The sequence below is a fragment of the Cavia porcellus genome, unplaced genomic scaffold, assembly GCF_034190915.1.
Source record: "Cavia porcellus strain 051 isolate PalLab524CR breed Dunkin Hartley unplaced genomic scaffold, mCavPor4.1 scaffold_28, whole genome shotgun sequence".
Taxonomy (NCBI): Eukaryota; Metazoa; Chordata; class Mammalia; order Rodentia; family Caviidae; genus Cavia; species Cavia porcellus.
In genome coordinates, this window is record NW_026947511.1 from 18,402,973 (window position 1) to 18,417,845 (window position 14,873).

General features: G+C 37.4%; 1 protein-coding gene and 1 pseudogene across 3 annotated transcripts in view; one reads left to right on the top strand and one right to left on the bottom strand.

Annotated features, from left to right (window-relative positions):
- Bicc1 (BicC family RNA binding protein 1) overlaps positions 1-14,873 on the top strand; it is a 270,554-nt gene that overhangs the window by 40,175 nt on the left and 215,506 nt on the right. The gene's annotated exons all lie outside the window — the stretch shown is intronic.
- LOC100726128 (calcyclin-binding protein-like) lies at positions 11,120-11,815 on the bottom strand (annotated as a pseudogene).

Here is a 14,873-nt window from a genome sequence, read left to right on the forward strand (position 1 = left end):
CATAATATATCTTATCTTCAAAATAGATGCCCATACCACCAGACATAATAGAATAAAAAAAAAAAAACAGAATAAAACCAAACCAAACAAAGCAATGAAAATGTTACAGGACTTCAAAACAAGCTAATAGGGAATTAACAATGGCTACCACCTTCCCTTTTTAGATGTTTCCTCCCCTTTCTCTTTCGCAATATCTATTACACATTTTGGATCCCACCAGCTCCTTCAGTCTTTTATACGACAACACGATGTTCACCCATGTGAATCCAAACCATTTCACCCATGAGCATGATCTCAAGTTACATCCATTTATTTACCTTTAATAGCTTCGAGGTTATCCTTTAATAGCTGAGTATATTTTCACTGTATAAAAATACCATATCTTTCTTATCCATTCTGTAGTTGGTGGGCAAGCTACTCCTGCTTTTTTCTGAGCCCCAGAAGTGAAGCACATCAACACTTGACTTGTTTGGCTTTCTGAACCCTCAAACCATGATAGTAAACTTTATTGTTTTAAGCCTTTAAGTTTGTGATAGATTATTGCAGTAGCAGTGGGAAATTAATACAGTTATGTAGTACAGGAGTGTAAATTAATTTCAGAAATGTTCTGAAAACATTCTTAAAATACATAAAGACAAATCATTTTGGGGGATTAGGGCCCCTCTTATTAGCTTTTCTAAAAACACCAAGTAGGTTTTAATGCTCATCTTAAAAGTTAATACTTGTAGGTTACTTTCAAGGCTGACTTTTTAGAAGTTTTGTGAGTAAAGTACAAAAATAAAAATTTGGGAGTGTCAAGCTTTTGGATTTAGATAGGAAGGAGTGATAACAATGTTGGCTTGTTGGTTACCGATAGTGTTTAAGGAAGATATTGAGTTAATAGAGTTAAAAACATGAAATAACTTGTATTTTACTTTGGAATATTTGATGTGGAAGAAATACTTTCTACATTTTAAATGGTCAATATTATATTTTTTCAAAGGCATTTTTAAATGAATATATTTCTTTTGGGTAGTAGGTACCCCATAGGGGTTGGTGCAATTCATGGTTGTTAATCACATATTAGAATTGGAAAAAATTGGGAAAAAGTTGGGAATTTGGGAGGACAGATGGTTCTGTGGTTGAGGAACAAAACTGGAGGTGAAAGAGCTGAAGGTCAGAGACAAGTCGGCTCGGCTGGTTTACTGTAGAATCCTCCACAGGATTTAGGTCTCGGAACTGTGAATCTCGTCTCTTCGTGGTCTTGCTGCACATAAAGGTAAGATAAAAATGGGGGAATTTCAGGCTCTTCAAAAGAAGTCATTGCCCCAGTCGAATCTATGTTACTACTTGCGGTAAAGAGCCCTTGGTGTGTGGGCGGTGTTGTTAAATACAGCAACCCGGGCTGGCCATACACCTCAGCGAGCGGCACAGCACTTGCCTGGCAATTGCCAGGTTGTGAGTTTGATCCTTGGTACAAAAAAGAAAAAAAATTACATCAACTCATCGTAAACTCCTCAGCAAACAGGTACAGTTATTTTATGGCTGTTTCTGAAGTTTCTGCTTTCTTTGTAGAGTCTTCCTTTTTGCTCTCAGTAGCAGTGGGTTTGAAAGAGTGTAGTTGTACAGTTTAGAATAGGTGCAAACATAAGGTAAAATCAGTGTGTTTGCGTGGACAGCATATACACGTAAAAATTATGTTTTAGATCCATGAAATTTAAACTATTGAAAAGTCAAAATGAATATAACTTAAAAATGTTTTAACATTGGTTTAACAATCTGATTTTTAAAGTACTTACTTGAATTACATATAAATTTTTGCTTGCCCAGCTTTGTTAAAATTACATTTTCATATAAATTCTTTTATACTTCTTTCTCTGTTATACATACTCATATTTACTATTTTATTGTTTCATAAGCTTAATGCTGTGAGATTTTTCTTCTGGCTTTATTCCTCATTAAGAATGTGAATGAATTATAAACTCTGAGCTCAGTCCAAAAGTTTGCTCAGATTTTGTGGTAAACACTTTATACAGTTTTAAATAAATGAAAGACCTAATTATGTTGTTGGGGAAATAAAAACATTATTTTAGTTAAAATTGCTTGTATCTCGAACAGTTGATTATTTAGGAGATAAGTCCAATAGACATTTTTTTCCATAGTTTTGGTGAATTAATTTGATGTAATGTACTTTATTCCTGGTCTTGTTACAATCTTTCATTGGCACATATCTTTCTATAGCATAAGAATGTGGAAGCTACTAGACTTTTTTTCTAGTTGGCTGGCCTTAGGACATAACTAGCATACTAAAAATAGCAATTTGTCCGATATATTTTAATCTGTATTTTCATCCCTTGGATAAAGTGCCTGACACAAGACACACAATTTAAGGGAGAGATTTATGTGTCTCACAGTTTCCAGATGGTTCGTTCTACAATCCACTGGCTCCAAGGCAGAAGCTTCAGAGTGTAATGGCCTAGCAGAGGACGGCTACTCATCCTGTGACAGCCAGGAAACAGGACCAGCAAGGAAGAGCTGGGGTCAGGAATGCCCCCTTCCAGCTCATTCCCCAGGTGACAAACTGCCAACCAGGCTCCACAGCCTGATGTTACATTGAGTTACTGAGCTTGTTAGCACCCTCATGATTCAGCCACCTTCCTAAAACAGCTGCCTTTGGACTTTTGGGGGCACTTTTGATCAAAACCATAATAGCCTGTTTGACTGATCTGTCATTCCTTCTCAGCACTGCCTTTGTGTTGTGTTAGGAAAAAGTTGGCCGTCCGTTTAGTTAAAAGTAGAATAATTGGTGGTGCTGAAATCATAAAACATTAGAGTAGCTAGGTGAAATTTCCCTTCTGATCATCAAGATGAAAAAACAGAAGCCGAGGTCCAAGGCAGTGAGGTTCTGTGTAGGTATAGTCAAGTTAATTTTCAGTGAGCAGATCAACATTCTCATCTCTTCTCATGATAATGATTAGCAGTCCTTCGGAAGGGGAGTTTCAGTGAGTGAGACATACAGGTCACTGGGGTCTCTCATGTGAAACTAAATGGTGGCCTGGCATCTCTGGAACTCAGACGACGGCCAAACAGGTTTGCCCTCAGTCAAACAGCTTTAATGATTAAATGGAAATGGATGAAGTTGGTGAACAAATACAGTGGCTTCAAAGCTTCCAACTGTAGTTGGAGGCGAATCAAGGGAAATATTTCACCACCTGTCTTATCGCTAAAGAGAATCTATGCTGGTGTAGATGGTGCTGATTTCTGTCAACATGGTGTTTCACTCCCAGTTAAGTCTCATTTGTATAAGATGTAAGATTGAACTGTATGCTTTAAAAAGATGTTTTCCATTTATTTGTATAAGATTATTTGGAAAATTCCTAAGTTATAGATGAGAACATATCTCTAAAACTGTGGAACTTGTATTTAGATTTGTTGGAGGGTGGTTAATATTATAACAAATCATTAACTTGGGATGATTGTGAAAGTTATACCTCCCAGGTGTGTTAAAAATGTAACTAGTCTCTAGACACTGAGTGAGAAGCCTTAATCATGTCTTATAGGCATGTGTATATATAAGCAAATAAAAAATGATAAGTTTTAGTTTTCAGCTTTTCAGAAACTCTGAAATTGAGTTACTATTTTAAAAATAAATATAGTAGGTCACAGTGGTCATGCAAAGAAGAATTTTATGGAAGGAAAAAATATATGTGTAGAATTATTGGAAGATTCGCAGGGTCATAAATCTGAGCATAAATTTGCAATTTGGTTAAGAGAATAAAGGGGAAAATAATTTTGATCAAAAATTTTACTTACAGAATATTAAGTTTTAATATAATTTAAACCCCTTTAAATGCCTATTTTTGCAAAAAAAGAAAAGCAGTTTGATTGATAGAACACTTGATGAATGTAGGGAGGAACCCTGAGTTGCTTTCAAATCACTTTTCTGTGTGCTTGTACATTTTTTAACAGCAGTTAAAATATGATAATTATGTGAATATTGTTTGCTACAGAATCAAGTAGAGTACGTGGAACAATTAACAAAATAGTCTGAAATTGCTAAATGTATAGGTAAGAGAAGAATGTTTCAGTTAAAAGCTAATTTTCTTTTTTTTTTTAATTTTAAGATTTTTTATTTTATTTTATTTAAGGAGAAAAGAAAAAAAAAGCAGAGAAAGGATACAAGTTATACAGATTTGCAGAAAAAAAATGAACAGTAGGAAATCACTAGTTAATGGATTATATACTGTCATCTTAGAAATAATTGTTCAAGTCACAAAATTAAAGCTTGTAAAGTGGACATTCCATCAATGATACTGCAAACAGTTCTGTTCAATGATCCAATAAAACTCTGTGATATCATATTCTATCTTATACACTTAAATATACATGCAGTTATATAGTTTAGAGCACTTTCTTTTCCTCTCTTTTGTACAAGGACTATTACACATTTTGGGTTTCATTGCTCTCACGGTTCTTATTACTTTTTTGGAAGAGAGTAAAACCAAATGTGACATAACAGAACAGAATCGGTCAAGTCAAAAGGGTGGACATAATAGATAATGTGAAAACATAATACAAGGTGATCAACAATGGTTACCATAATGCCTCCGGCTATCTCTAATAGAATTGCCTATACCATTAGTTATAATACAATTGAACAAAACAGTAAAGAACAAAACTGACAAAGCCAAACCATTGGAGACATTGTAGGTCTTCAAAAGTAGATAAAAGTCAACGAGAATGGGTGTTACAATGAATCTCATTATCTTCACAGCTGATGCCTAAATTTTCGAACCTGATACTATCCAGCAAAACAGAATAGGGGACCATAAGTTAAAAACCAGATGGTGAGAGTAATACAGGGCTTTAAATCGAGGTAATGGAAAGTCAAAGTGGGTTACTATAATATATCCTGCTATTTTTTTTCCTTTAATTAAAAGGATAAAAAATTTTTAAAAAGTATTTAAAAAGTAAATAATGGAGTGGAGATTGAGATAAAAGAGGGCATAACAACGAAACAGCACAGATCAAAACATAACCATTTAAGCAGAATAGTGTTTCACCACCAGATAATCCTGACCTAAAAGTAGTTACCATATTGTCTCTTTCCTTGAAATCCTTGAGTACAACTTCGTATACTGTAGCATTAAGTATATCAAAACAATGTAAAACCATTTAAGAGAATGACAGCATTACAGAGTATTTAGAATCGACTAATAGAAAATGAATAATGGTTTCTGTATAATCTCCTTTTCTTTAAAAGGTTTTTGCTTATACTATCATACATAATAAAATCCAGTAAGATGCAACCTATTTAGACCATTGGAGACAGAAGGACAAAAGCTAGATGAAACTTCAAAACAAGATGATACTAAATCAGTATTACCTATTAAGATGTCATTTTCTCCAAAATAGCTGTTCCTATCATCCAATCTTCTCTGCCTCATTTCTGTTGAGCTCTTATTCTGTCAGTAGCTGTCAGTTTGTTTTCTTCACTTTGTTCTCTGCTCCATTAGTCGTGGCCTCCACTATTTCTGGATTCTTTGTATTTTTCTTTTTTTAGAATATCCTGCAATACTCTCTGTAGAGTTGAATTGGTGGTTGCAAATTCCCCCAGTTCTTCTTTATCCTGGGAAGCACCTTGTTTTCCCATCAATTTCCAGGGACAGTTGTGCAGGATATCTCAATCTTGGCTGGAGATTATTATCTTTCAAAGCTTGAATTATTTCCCCCCACGCTCTTCGTGATTTGATGGTTTGTGCAGAGAAATCTGCTGTAATTCTGATGGGTGCTCCCTTGTAAGTGGTCTGTTTCTTGTCTCTGACAGCTTTTAATATTCTGTTCTTGTATTGAATTTCTGGAATTTTTATTATTATATGCCTGGGTGTTGCTCTGTTTGGGTTGTAGGTAGCTGGGGTCCTGTATGCCTCATACATCTGAGTATCTTTACCTTTTGCTAAATTAGGAAAATTCTCCTGGATTATTTCTGTGAGTAGCTTTTGTAGTTCATTTGTTTGTGTCCCTACTTCTTCTTTTATGTTCTTAATCCTTAAGTTATGGATCCTCTTATCATCTTCTTGTCTTTGTATTATTGCTGTTTGTTTCTTTGTTATTTTTAAGAAGTTTTTCATTTCAGTCTCCCATATTACAATTCTGCCCTCCAGTTCAGATAGTCTGTCCTTAGTTTCTTTCAAGCTGTTATGCCAGTCTTCGATAGACTTCTTAGTTTCTTGGTAGTCCCTTTGAACCTGCTTCACGTATTCTATGCTTTCCCTGTTTTCTCCATCAAACAATTCTCCCCTCTTTTTCTGTTCTTCCATTCCACCATCTGTTTTTTCTTGGGTGGGGCTCAGCATTTCTCAACTATTTTGCATACTTCTAGCTTTAGGTCGTTGATAACTTCATTCCTGAATTGGTCTATGAGGCTCTCTATATGGTGCTTTATGTGTATTGGTGCGGTGTCTGCTATTGCCTGTTTCTCAGAATTGGGGGCCGAGGAGCCTTTCTTGTTGCTGCCTCTTCCCATATTCTCTGTTCCTTATATATGCAAGCTTATATGAGAGGCCCAGCTTCTCTCCCTGTCAGCCCCAGCCTGATCGAATTGTGCCGGTTAGGTGTTCCCACTCACTGCTGCGCACCAGGCAGCCTACGTGGGGGCCCGCCCCTCCCGGCCTCCGTCAGGCTCTGGGATCTGGGTTGGGCCAGCCTACAGGGTCCACCGGCAGCGTCACGCAGGCCAGGCACTTTTCACCAATCCCGCCCGAGAGGGGAATGTGTGGCTGGAGTCGCCAGCACGCCCTGCTCCCGCAGGACTGCTCGGGCCCAGAAAGTCCGCTGGAGTCAAACTGTGGTGGAGTGTCAGTTTCTCTCACTCACCTCGCCACAAGTCAGAACATGCCTCCCTGCCCGTCCTGTTTTCGACTCCGTTCGCAGACTCCCGTTCTCAGAGTTTCCGTGCGTCTCTCTCCTTGCCGAGCCGTTGTAGAGGCAGCCAGCGACCGCGCGGCGGGAAACCCAAATCGTGGCTTCCAATGGCGCGGGGTCCAGCCTCAGCAGCGAGACTTTTCTGTTCCTGTTTTAGCACCAGGACTGCATTCCAAGTTGGTTTCTCTCAGCCGAGTTCGTTCCTGAGTCAGCAGAGCATAACTCCACCTGCTTATGTCTCTTTAGTCTGCACCATACCTGGCTTCTGAGCCTAGTTTTTCAGAGAGCCTCCGGTAGTTGCTGTTATCTGTCCGCCATGTTCTCCCGGAAGTCCAAAAGCTAATTTTCTTAGCTCTGTTTCTTAGCCATATTGGGCTTCTATTTAAGAAACTTTTCATTTATTTTTCTTTGTTTCTACTGTTTCCTTTCTTAGAGGAACATCTTGACTAATTGCTTCTTGGAAGGGGTGTGGCAGGCAGAGCAGTGGTCTCTGTCCTCCTGCCTGGAAGCTGGGAATGTTTCTTACACAGTGAACAGCACTTTGCAGGTGTGACTAGGTGTCTTGAGATGATGAAATTATCTTGGTAGTTATTTTTATCCTAAGGATTTGGCCTTATTATTGTACTTTTTAAAAAATTAATTTTATTGGTGTGCTTTTGATATACATAATGATTACATTCATCATAGGAATTTGGACCTGTATGAAGTATACATTTCTTTTTTCCTCCATTCCCCACACCTCCTGTCAACCCTTCTTCCCCTCCTTATTTACAAAAGCTTTGTTTCCATTTTCTTTCTCCTGTTCTCTTTTATCCTTTTCCACTCCCCTTCTCACTCCCTTGTTCCCCTTCCCATTTGAACATTTTCTTCCTACTTCCCAATAAGATTCTTATTTTATCTTCAAAATAAGATTCTTATTTTACCTTCTGTTTTCGTTGGGTTGACATATTTCTCCTTTTTGTTACTTTAAAGATGTTCTGCTGTCTCCTGGCTTATATTATTTGTGATGAGAAATTGGCCCTCATCATTGTCTTTGCATTTTTTAAATAACATGAATTTTTCTCTCTGGTTGTTTTCAAGACTGCCTTTCACATCAGTTTTGAAGCAGTTTGATAATACTGTATGTTACTATTGTATTATTAAGTTTCTTTTGCTTGAAGTTCATGGAGTTTGAGTTTGTGGGTTTATAGTTTCATTAAATTTAGGAAATTTTTAATCATTCAGATGTCTCTTTAACCATTCAGATGGCTCTTTTTTGCCTCTTTGGGAACTTCAGTTACATATCCATTTCACTGATACATTGTCCCACAGCTCACTGTTCTTCTAATTCATTTTTTCCTCAGTTTTAAAAATAATACTGTTTAATTTTGCTTTCCACTGCTATGAATGTAAATCCATTAATTTCTCCCCTTGCATTCCAATGCATTATTAATACTCAGTAATTTTTTTCCCACCCCAGACTTTGCAGTTTTCATCTCTAGAAGTTCTTTTGGGATCTTTTGAATATCTTATTTCAAAATTTCCTGTAGGCTTTTGAACATTGAGTACATTTTTTAATGTTCTTGTTTGCTTATTTTACCATGTGATGATACTGTGTCACTTTTGGTTGATTGATTTTTCTCCTCATAGATTATACTTTCCTGCTTTTTTACATGCTAAGAAATTTTTCCTTAGAGAGCAAACAGTGTGAGTTTCACCTTGTTGGGTCCAGAGTAGGTTTGTACTTTCGAGCTTTGTTGTGAGTAGATTTAAGTCACTTGACCCTCTTGTGTGCTGCTTTTAAGCTTTCTAAATAGAACCAGAACTGTGCTGGTCCTGTTAATTAGGTTTTCTGCTGACCAGTGAAAAGAAGAGGAGCTGTTCTCAACCCATGTGTTCTCTGTGGGGTATTTCTCTCAACCATCTGGATAATCCTAGGACATGTGTGGGTTGATCAGTACTCACTTCAAGACTGAGGAGGAAGCCCCACACATCTCCAGAGTTATTTGTAGTTTTCATTTTGCTGGTGTTCTAGGCATCTGTCTGGATCTTTTTGGACTCCCGGCTCCATCTCTTCAGTTCTAAGAGGCTGTCATACTCTGGCCACGTGCCCTGTTGCCATCTGGGAATTTTCTGTAGTTAGTAAGCTTGTTCCTTTGTGGCGGGGTTACCTTGTTTTCTGGTACTCAGCAATTACTCTCCTTTGTTGCTCTGTATCCAGTGTAAAACTGTTGTGTAAGATATGGTGTACATTTTAAAACTGACCTAAATGTGAGGGTAAATGTGGTGTCAGTTTTTCCATTTTGGCTTTGAGAGGACATCTCTTGCCTGAGACATGTTAATCATATCCCAGAAACATTCTTACTGTATTAGTCTGTATATTTAAAGTAAAATACTAGTCCACCTGGTGGTAACTTACAAATCTACCTCCTGCAGTACTTCAAGCTGGAAGTTTGAAATCAGAGTATTTGCAGTGACAGTGCCTGTGAAGGACTGTAATTCATAGATGGCATCTTTTCACTGCCCTCACACGGTAGAAGGGGCGAGGCAGCTCCTGAGCCTGTTTTTCATTTGGCACTAATCCCATCCATGAGGGATTTTGCTGCCACAATCTAAACACCTGCTGGAGACCCTGCCTTACACCATTTTCTGGGGAGTTAGGCTTCAGCAAGTAGATTTTTGAGTAACACATGCTCTGCCATAGCAGTTAGGATTGCCTCTTTGTTGTTAACTTTGTCATAAGTGTGTTTCATAAAAACACTCCCATATTTATTTATCTGCTAGAGACCTGAAAAACAGTGTGTGTGTATATATATGTTTAGGAGATTTATGGAGACTGACTAAATTGTATTTTTATCTATACAATAACATTTTTGGAGTTTTAGCCTAACACTGAAATATACTGCACTTTAAGTTTCGGATAGCTTATCAAACTGAAAAATGATTGTGTACTCACTTTTGTTTTTGTATTTAAGTTAAAATATCAAAATTTAATTTTGAAATACAACCATGCATAGGTTGTATCTATTTTCCTGAATATATGGAGGATTTTAAATTTTTCTTTGGGGTCTCTTAGCAGCAGCACAAATAATTTTCTTTGCATTGCACTTTTATAAGTGATAAAGTGTTTAATGATGTGAGGAGATTATTGAAATTTATTGACAAATGTTGCTAGAACTTTTTATGATATTTCCTCTAAGAAAAAGTTTGCCTATTTGGGTACCCAAAGGCTTGTATTTTAATTGCCAATAGAATTCTACACCACATTTTATTATGGTTAGCTCTTTGTTTTGGTTTTTGGGTAATTAGGAAAAGTTATTTTGTGTTGACTATCTGATCAAAATTTGAGTAGAGTAAAAGCTCTCATTTTATCCTCATTTTAATTAACAATATTAACTTTATATTGTAAAAATCCAACTATTGAATATAGGAATAGATGGATTTTCAAATTAATTATTTTTACTTTATGGTTATTAGTTTTAAAGCTATCTGATCCACAGTAGAACTTACTGGTATTATACAATGATGCCTGTCTATTACTTCAGTTCTGTATTCATTAACAAATATATTTAAATTTAGATAGAAACATTTGTGCTTGGATTAGTGCATGATGATTCCTGCTACTTGTACTGTTCAAGCTGGCAATCGGGGATCATCGCTCTACAGCAAATTTGAAGCACAAATTTGAATTTTACACAAAAATTCAGTTTTATTTTTACATTAATGGGAGCTGACATTTGTAACTTACAGGCAGACAAACTTTGTTTTCTGTCTCTTAGCTGAACAAAAATATGCACAATGTATTATTTTCATTAGGCAAGTAAGTCTGCTTTTTATTTTTTGATGAGAATGCCATGCAACACTTTCATGAATAAAATGACCAGCTTTGGAGGAAGTACTTAATATGTATATCTTAGTTAAATAAATCCTCCAGTAAGACATGGAAAATTAGCCTGACATGGTGGTGCATGCCTGTAATCCCAGCACTTGAGAGGCTCAGGCAGGAGGATTGTTGCAAGTTCAAGACCAGCCTGGGTTACAAAGTAAGCTAAAGACCCTCCTGAACTGCATAGGGAGACCTTGTTTCAAAAGACAAAACAATAACAACAAAAATTCACTGCCTTTACTGTAAAAACTTTGTGGTTATCTGTCAAATTTCTGTGTGCAGCTCACCAACATTCCCTTGTTGAAAGTATCAGTATTTTCATATCATAGCTCTCAAAAATACTTGAAAGTGTCAAAATTCTGTGTCTGCTTTGGCTTGCTACTCTCTTCATTCCACCCAGGCTTTGTTAAAGATTTGCTTCATTCATCATCTCCATCTTCATAAAGTTTCTTTAGAGCATTCATTAATCCCTCACCCGGATCTGTCTTGGTGCATCGCAGAATGGCTTTTCTTTTTCTTTCTCAACCTGAGTTAAGTACTCCCACTGAGTGTTACCCACTTTCTTTCTACACAAGATGAGAACTGTTATCAGTCTTGATTTTTTTTTTTGAACTGCCTTCCATTGAGATTGTTCACAATTGTTTCAAGAGATTGTTCACAATCATAGAGCAACTCTTTCTTTTAGATTCTTTTCCAAAAGATCAGATGACCTCTCTGTGAAATACACCTGCACATTCTCAGCAGGAACTTGATAAACTCAGTTAAGGTAACGCAGATTTTCAAAAGCTTAACTGACTGATCCTATCTGTAATTACTGATTCACTGCGTATCCTGTTGTGATGGGAGCAACCCACAGTGGCCGGTTTAGTTTTTCATTGTCAAACATTCTGGTTTCTTGTGACTTTTGTTGCATCTTACTCGTTATTTCTGTTTCAGTCTTGGATTTTTCAGCTGTCAAGGCATCACCTACTCTCTTCCTAGTGGCCTTTCCCAGCACGCCTTTATCCCTTCTAGATCATTGTGCAGCTCCTCTAAAGCCAGAGCCATGGTGATGCAGCGTCGGAGGGCGGCCTGGGCTGCAAGCACACACCTGAGGACAGGAACTGCTGGCCCGGCATTTGCCCTGTGAGTGTGGCCCTCACCAGTGTGAGCCACTGTGAACTGTGCGTGCCTCGGACCTGCCTAACACCACAGTCCGCCCTCTCACTCGGTGACTCTGGAACCTCCTAGCTATATTTTTGTTGTATCTTTAAGTACAGTGTGATCATTTCAAGTTGTTTATAATCCTTTTTCCTATCTAGTTGTGGGCTGTTCTGATAATTACGTGGTTTTGAAGCAGTCTTTCACAAAGTGCTTTGCTCTCAGTGACTGTTTATTTGTTGTGGCTCTAAATCAAGACCATAAATGAGAAAATGGTTTTGGCTTCTGGAGCAAGGCCAGAAGTGCTGAGCTCAGTATCTGAACTGGGGCGGGGCTGTCCTTGACTTTGTAGGCAGTTTATCTTGATGAAGCCCCAAAGGACTGGCGATATATTGTAGGGGGCATTCCCCCATTTTACAGGTGAGGAAGTGGATACTCAGCAAGGTTGCAGCAAGTCACTGAGGACTATGCAGACTTTTGGGGCCCCAAAGTCATGAGATTTTTGTTTCCTACCTTGGATATGGATAGGGACAACTACTGGTTCTTCTTGGTGAGACTGGTTGTCATGGAGGTCATTATCTCCTTCTCCAGAGGGAGCTTTGATGGTCAACTAAAGTCCTCAACTAGTCTGAAGGAAAATTCCAATGCTTTGTAAAAGAGCATTTTTATCTGAGTTTAGCTAATGTGGCTGTAAATGGTTCTACTAGTTTAAGAAAACATCTATGAATTTATGTATTTCTAGTAGTTTAAGAGAAAAATCTATGAAATTATGTATTTTTAGTATTCTTTTATTTTAAAAAATTAAGAATATGTATGAAATGGAATATTTTTAGGCATGATTTTGCCCTTGCTTTACATGGTATTACTATAAAAGGGGAGTAAGAAAGGAATTACTCAGGAATCTGAGTGTTGGTACTTCTGGTTGGTACTTCTTTTCTGTTTTTGACCCTTATTGAATTACTTATGTGTAATTTGTGCTCCAACTCACCTAGCTATCAAAGAAACATACTGCAAGTGGTATTTTCTAATACTTTCGATATTCACTGATTTGTCTCTGGTGTATACTGTGAATGTTTATGTTCGCAAATTAGAAAGTATTAAAACTTGCTAATTGATAGAAAGGTGCGTTTCATGTTTGGAATTTTATTGGTCCTTGTGCTTTGTGCATGACATTTAAGCCAGCAGGCACATGTGAAGGGCTTATGTCAAATCAACCATTAGACATTTATATTGTATCTGTCCTGTCCATGTGCCTGGGAACACTGAATAATACAGACCTAGGCCCTAATCTCTCCAGACTTGTGAGCAGGGGTTGCAGGAGTTTCGGGACTTTGAACAAATGCTTAGCAGAGCCTCTTTTCATCCTCGGGGGAGCTGGTGAGTCAAGTAGGTCAGAACGCTCTGCCTGTGTGCAGCCTGTCCCTGGGGAGTTAGGAGAGGGCAAGACTGTCCTTCATCCTTCACAGCAGCTGGATCCTGGTGTTGTTACTTTCCACCCTCGTTCCTATGCTAAGAAACAGTACTAAGTAGTAATAGAAAGGCAAACTACTTCACCTGTGAAACTTTTGTCATACAAAGTAGATTTAAGGGCAGTGAGTACTAACCACTCTTTTTTTAAGATCTATTTTTTTATTAATTCATTAATTGTAACTATTGGCGGGATTCACCTTGTGATAGTTGCACACAGACATTTATGCCTTATCCCTTACAGATTTCATTACCTCTCACTTCACCACAGATTTTCCAGTTTTCACCATGAATCCTTAGGAGAACAACTCAAACCATTGCATATGGTGAGGGCTTGACAGTTGTGATTAAGAATCTAGAGGTGGTGAAATTGTTTGGTGTATCCAACATTAATGACCAGGGTCCTTATTAGATAGAAGACAAGAGATGATAGTCTAGAAACAGATTAGAATGGATAATTTTGGACGTGATGGAACAGGCCATAAGCTGATGAATACAGAATTAGGAATGGAAAAAGACAGTGTCATGGTTTTCCTTGAGTTTGCTGATGGAGCATAGCCCTGTTGACAGCTTGACTTAGGAGTCTTTAGACCAGTGGTGGTGAACCTGTGACACAGGGGCTGCTGAGGGCTGTTTGTTATCACTAGGAGATCTGAAAGGTTCTTCCTCACTGCTCTAGACCATGAGGTCTTTAATATTTCTGACCTGCAGAGCAACCAGATAATAAATTTGTATTGAGTCACTAAGTTTGTGTAATTTGTTACAGCAGTAATAGGAAACCAGTATGTCCCTAGTGGTTCAACTATGTTCTTTATGTTTCTAAATCCAATACAGAATACAGAGCATGCTAACATAAGAAAATATGAACTAATAAATACTGACTTTAAAAAATTACTATATTGGGGTTGTATCATCATTAGTAAGACTGATATTTCAGGGTAGTAGATCAAAAATAAAGTCTTTCTCAGATTTAGAGGGATTAATGACAGATATCTGTTGGTTAATTAAAAATAAAGGATTTAATTTTCCCACTTAATTAAACATTATTTATGTGTTTTGGGATACTCTTGTAGCACCAAAAGCGAAACACTTTTTAAAATAGAAAAACTTATCTTAATACTGACTTTTCTCAACTGTTACCAGTAAGTGACTAGTGGCTTTAAGAATGGAACTTACTTTCTGTTTTCTCCTGGGATAGAATTATTATTAATAGCTTTTGATGAAAAAATGACTCCTAACACATTATCCTTTTTCATTCTCCTTGAATATTCTAAGCAGAAAGCTCAGTGTCTGTAGTCACCCTGCATGCATGTGGAAGTCTGGCTGCTGTAGGAAGTGATTAACTGTGGATGGTGTCATCTTGGCCTGACTTCACTTCCTGACAGTAATGCATTGTGTCTACTGTCCTGGTTTGGTAGACCAGTAACTCTTTCTTAGTGATGTATTTGTAAGAAGGCCCTTTGCTTGGAATCCATATGTATTCTTCTTTTTACTCAAG